The sequence below is a fragment of the Octodon degus genome, unplaced genomic scaffold (assembly GCF_000260255.1).
Source record: "Octodon degus isolate 3935 unplaced genomic scaffold, OctDeg1.0 scaffold00010, whole genome shotgun sequence".
Lineage (NCBI taxonomy): Eukaryota > Metazoa > Chordata > Mammalia > Rodentia > Octodontidae > Octodon > Octodon degus.
In genome coordinates this window covers 2,708,266-2,713,829 of record NW_004524586.1, presented here as the reverse complement: position 1 = coordinate 2,713,829, position 5,564 = coordinate 2,708,266, and the positions used below count along the sequence as shown (strand labels likewise).

Below are 5,564 nucleotides of genomic sequence, written 5' to 3'. Positions count from 1 at the left end.
GCAGCAACTGGCATGTCATGACAAGCAGCCCATATTCAGAAGACCAGAATGACAGGCACTCCAAGCATGAAACTACTATTACAGATTACCATCCCGCAGTGCAGTTGCTTAGTTCACAGGTATCAGTATATATAAAAAATATGGAACACTTCACGAATTTGCATGTCATCCTTGCACAGGGGCCATGCTAATCTTCTCTGTATCGTTCTAATTTTAGTATATGTGCTGCCGAAGCGAGCACTTTTCAACATTTTTGATGTATTAATTAGGTGTTTGTATTTCTGTATGTGAGAAATGTCTATTCCTTTAGATGCTCATTTTTTGGTCAGGTCATTAAATGTGTTAGGGGTTCTAATTTTTTGAAAAGTTTTTTATATATTCCAGATACTAGTCTTTTATCTCAGGAATAGCTGCCATTTTTTTCCATGTTCTATAGATTATCTCTTATTTTGCTGATTGTTTCCTTCACTTTGATATAATCTCGTTTGTGCTTTCTTCCTTTGTTTCTTTCTTTCTTTTTTCTGTATTTAAGGAAGAGTCTACAGGGTGTTCAGGGTCTCATTACTAGATCAGACTTGTAGTGATCTGCCTGTTTACAGCCTCCCAAGAGCTGGGATTACAGGTGCACACCACCACGCCCAATCTCAGTCCTGGGTCAGCATGCCCAGGGGGCGGGGCCAGCATGGCAGGCGTGAGGACTGAACCTCCAGCCCCTGCGCCTGCTTGCAGGCACTGCTTAGCTATTTTGCCAGCCCTCCATTTGTGTTTTATTGTGCAACTGGAGTTCTATTTAGGAAATCCGCACCTACACCTATGACATCAAGAGTTTTACCTATGTCAGGGGATGTTTTTCTGGCCTCTGTTCTGTTCCCATGGTCCACATTTCTGCTTTTGTACTAATACCACCATTTTTATCACTGTAGCTTCGCAGCATATTTGAAGTCAGGAACTGTGATGTTTCTTTCCTTGCTCTTACTGCCTGGTGTCTTTCTTGCTGTTCTGGGTCTCTCCTGGTTGCATGTGGGCTTTAAGATCATTTCCTCTAATTCTGTGAGGATTGCAGTTGGTGTTGCATTACATCTGTACAGCAATGTTGGACGTATGCTCTTTTGACAATATTGGTTCTACTTATCCAAGAACAAGCGACAGATACCTTTTTGTGTGTATATGTGTGTCCTTTTCAATCTCCCTTTTCAGAGTATTCTAGTTTTCACTCTACAGATCATTTACTTCCTTGATTAGGGTAATTCTTGGGAATTCGATTTTTCTTGCTATTGTGAGTGCATTTCTTCTTGAATTCTTTATCGTTGAGTTCAGCCTTCTGGCATAGATTCATCAGCCTTCCATGGCAGACCCACCGGCCTCCTGATACTGACTTTCACGGAGCGCTCAGTGAGCTCCAGACCCTGAGCTGAATCCTTAGTCTGCAGTGTGTGCACGCTTCCTCATCCAACTCTGTGGCTGACCTCGTAAGCCAGTCTTGTAATCCCTTATACACTTCTATATCTTGTGTTATGTCTGTTTCTCTAGTAAGACCCTGACTGATACAACCCCCTCTTAGGACTGCTTTCATTGTATTCCATAGGTCCTGGTGCTTTGTGCTAGCATTGTCATTTTCTTCCAGTGATTATTTAATTTCTTTATTTCTTTTGTGACCCACAAAGTGTTCAGGGGTGTGTTATTGAGTTTCCAGGTACTTCTAAATTTTCTGTAGTTTCTTCTGTGAATGACTTTTAGTTTCATTGTACAATGGTTTAATAGTAAATGTGGGGTCAGTCCGTTCTTTTATGTTTATTTAAGGAGGCTTTGTGGACTAGTATGTAGTATATTTTGGAGAAAATTTTGTGTGCTGCTGAGAAGAATGTGTGCCCTGCTGTAGTAGGGTTAAACGCTCAAAATCTATTAAGTCTATATGTTTAAGGGTATAGCCCACCTCTGATACTGCTTTATTAATCTTTTTGTTAAATGATCTGTCTTTTTGCAGAAGTGGTATGCTAAGATCACCCACCATGACTGTGTTAATATTTATTTGATCTTTTATGCGCAGCAGTGTTTGTTTTATGAAGATAGGTGCACCAGCATTCAGTGCCTATGTATTTACAAGTCTTATCTCTTCTTGCTGGATTATTCCTTTAGCTAGTATGTTGACCTTTGTCTCTTCTGGTCCATTTTAGCTTAAAGCTTACTTTGAGAACATAATTGTTCCTCCTGCTTGATGTCTGGGACCTGGTGCATGAAATATTGTTTTCTATCTTTTGAGTTTTAGTTTCTGCATATCTTTTTGGATTATATGAATTTCTTGAATGGAACAGATTGTTGGATTCTGATTCTAATTCCAGGATGCCAATCTGTGTCTTTTAATTGGGGAGTTAAGGTCATTAACAATGAGGATTGGACCTTCTAGATAGCTCAGTGGACTAAAGCACTTGCTTAGGCAGATGCAGGGGCCATGGATTTGACCCCGAGCCTGCCATGCTGGCTGCACCCCTTGGGCACACTGAGACAACAGTTGAGACTGGGCATGATGGCACATGACTCTAATCCCAGAGTTTGGGAGGCTGAAAAACAGGAAGGATCAGTACAAATCAGATCTGTGTAGTGAGACCCTGTAGACTCTATACGAAACACATTAAAAAATTGTTTAGTTAATTAACAGTAAAGGTTATTACTGAGAAGTATAATTATGGTTTGTGTCTAGTTGTCCCCCTAAGTCCTCATGCAGTGATAGGGTAGACTTCTAGAGGTTGTGATCAATTCATGGTCCGGTGCTGGGATTATGGTTGTGAGTGCTGCTGGGATACTGGTGTGAGGCTACACCAGCCTGGGCAGGTAGCCTGGACGCATTATAAGGGAGGAACAGGGGCTCGTTTCCTGTTCTCTGCTGCTGTTCCTCCCTTTTTGCTCTTGCTATTTTGCTGTCTTCTGCTGCTGTGAACTGCTGCCCTCTGCCATGTGCCCCTCTGCCTTGGAGCCAGCCAAGTATGGACTGAAACCTCCACAAACTGTGAGCTAAATAAACCTTCCCTTCCTTAAATCTAAGTGTTGGGTATTTTGCGCCAGTGAGGAGAGAAAAGCAACCAAGACAAGGGTTGATTACTTCCTGTCATTGTACTTTTCCTTTGATGAAGACTACCTTCTTTTTCTTTTCTTTTTTTCTTTCTTTCTTTCTTTTGCTTATCTAGTCACTCTGCTTGATGTATTCATTCCATTTGGAGTTTGGGCTTTGTTCACCTTTTTATACCTAAGATATTTTTATATATTCATTTATTCCTCAAATCAATTAAGGTCTTTTAGTGTCTCATTAAAATATCTCAGATTGGGCCAGCCAGAGAGCTCAGCAGACAAAAAAAAATTATATATATACATATATATATATAGATAGATAGATATATATACATATATATATATAGATAGATAGATAGATAGATACATACATACATACATACATAGATATAGCTATATATCAGATTGGCCTTACAATCCAGAACTTGTTTTTTTTTTTTTTTTGGCGGAACCGGGTATTGAACTCAGACCCTTGTACTTGCTAGGGAAGCGCTTATTCCACTGAGCCATCTCCGGCCCCAGAACTTGTTTTTGCAGCTGGACTAACTCTTGGATTTATTCATCTGGCTGCTGAACTGTTCCCTATTCAGAAACATAGATACCTTTTTCTTTTTTGGATGTCCTTATTTGTTTTTTTAAAATGTATTTAGTACAAGATCTTACTACGCAGATAAGACTCTTAGTGACCCTCCTGTTTTCAGCCTTCCAAGCACTGGGACTACAGGCACGCGTCACCACGTGCAGTCTCAGTTGCTGTCACAGCGTGCCCTGGAGGCCGGGCCAGCACAGCAGGCCGGGGATCGCCCCACAGGTCCTGAGTCTACCAAGCAGGCACTTTAGTCTGCGGCGCTGTCAGGCTGGCTCCTGATATCCTTGTTTTTGACTATTGTGGTGTGCTGAATCAAAGCAGCTAGATTTGCAACAAGCTTAATGTCATTTCCTTCAAGGATTAGCTCATCTTTCTGGGCTTGAGATACTGAGCAAGCATCACCTGCCCTCATAGGAACTCAGCAAATGGATTTTTCACCCAAGAAATTCCAGATTTTGACAAGAGACCCATTCTCCTGAGTGACGACATTGATGGGGGAGTGATCACACACAGACCTCATCCTGTAACGGAAGCCCCACATGACCCTCTTGGGGATCATATGGACGGTTGCCAGCTCCTTTCTGTTTCCCCAACGTTTGTGTACCCGAAGCCTCTCTTTTTCTTCCCAAAGAGCCTGAGTTTTACACTGATGTGGCTGAAGATCCTCCATAGCGTTCCTCTGGGGCCCTTCACAGTAAGCGCACGTCCTTTCAGAGTGATGTCAACATTTTCTGGAATGTCGACAGTCTGATTGCTGAGAATGGTCTTCTCTCTTGTGGGAGACGTAGCAAAGAGAAAATGTTTGTCTAATATATTTTTGAGTATTTTCTGGAGTACTGGTTTTGACATTCATAAATCTTTCTCTCTTTTTTGAATTCATAAATCTTGAGGGTTTTTTTGTGGAATATATTTTTCCCATCCATTTTTAAAGAGATTTTTGCAGGGTAGTTTAATCTAGGTTGGAAGTTATTTGCTTTCATGGCTTGAAATACTTTGCTCCAAGTTCTTGTGTCCTTTACACTGTTTGTTTTGAAGGCCGGCGTAATTTTTGTGGGTTTACCTTTATAGATTTTTTTTTTTTTGCTTTTTTATAATAACTTTTAAAATTCTATTCCTACTTAATCCTCTGCCACTTTAATGACAATGTGTCAGGGAAGCTTCATTTGTTCATCACAGCTGGTATTGTCAGCCTTGCTTACTTGTATGATGAACTCTTTGCTCATACTTGGGAAATTTAGTTAACATGAAAAAACTTGGAAGTTATACAACATACAATGTCTTGAATAAAATGTCAAAAATCACTTTCATCCACACCTAACTTCCGGCACAAAAGCTGCAAGTAATAGTGAGAAATGAAGACAGGCCAATCCAGGCATTTGTCATTTTATTATCTTGGCTAATGATCACTTACATGTCTTTCTCATCCAAAACGCGCTACCTAATTTCCCTACTTCTAGCAACAACAGAATTGAAAAAGAAACAGAATCAGCAAACGTCAGAGAGTATGTTGGGTCAATTATTGCTTCCAAACGTTTCCTTCCACAAATGTACTTGCTTTACCAGGAAGGATTAAATTACTTGCCTTTTTAAGCTTCTGCTTAGCGGAAATCATAAGAATTGCTTAAGAATTTCCTCATGTCTCAGGTATCTAAATGCTGAGTATTTTCAATAGTTGAGAAAGAAGTAGGGCAGGAGATCTAGCTTCTCAGTGAAAAAGAGAAGGAAACAAACAAGGCAGAGCATGAGGGCTGCAATGGGATTCCTCAAAACAGGTTGTTTGTTTGTTTGCTTGCTTTTGTTTTTTTACTAAGACAAGCATGAACTTGATATCCAAAGCTTTTGTGTGCTTTTTTTTTCTTTCTTTCTTTTTTCCATTTATTTATTTTTGACATGAGTATTTTTTTTTTTTTTT

At 40.1% G+C, this 5,564-nt stretch overlaps 1 non-coding gene across 1 annotated transcript; it reads right to left on the bottom strand.

The window, feature by feature from the left end:
- Positions 1 to 134: 134 nt before the first annotated feature.
- On the bottom strand, positions 135 to 241 carry LOC111815038. Its single transcript, XR_002819851.1, has one exon. It is a non-coding gene; the product is annotated as a U6 spliceosomal RNA (small nuclear RNA).
- Positions 242 to 5,564: the final 5,323 nt, after the last annotated feature.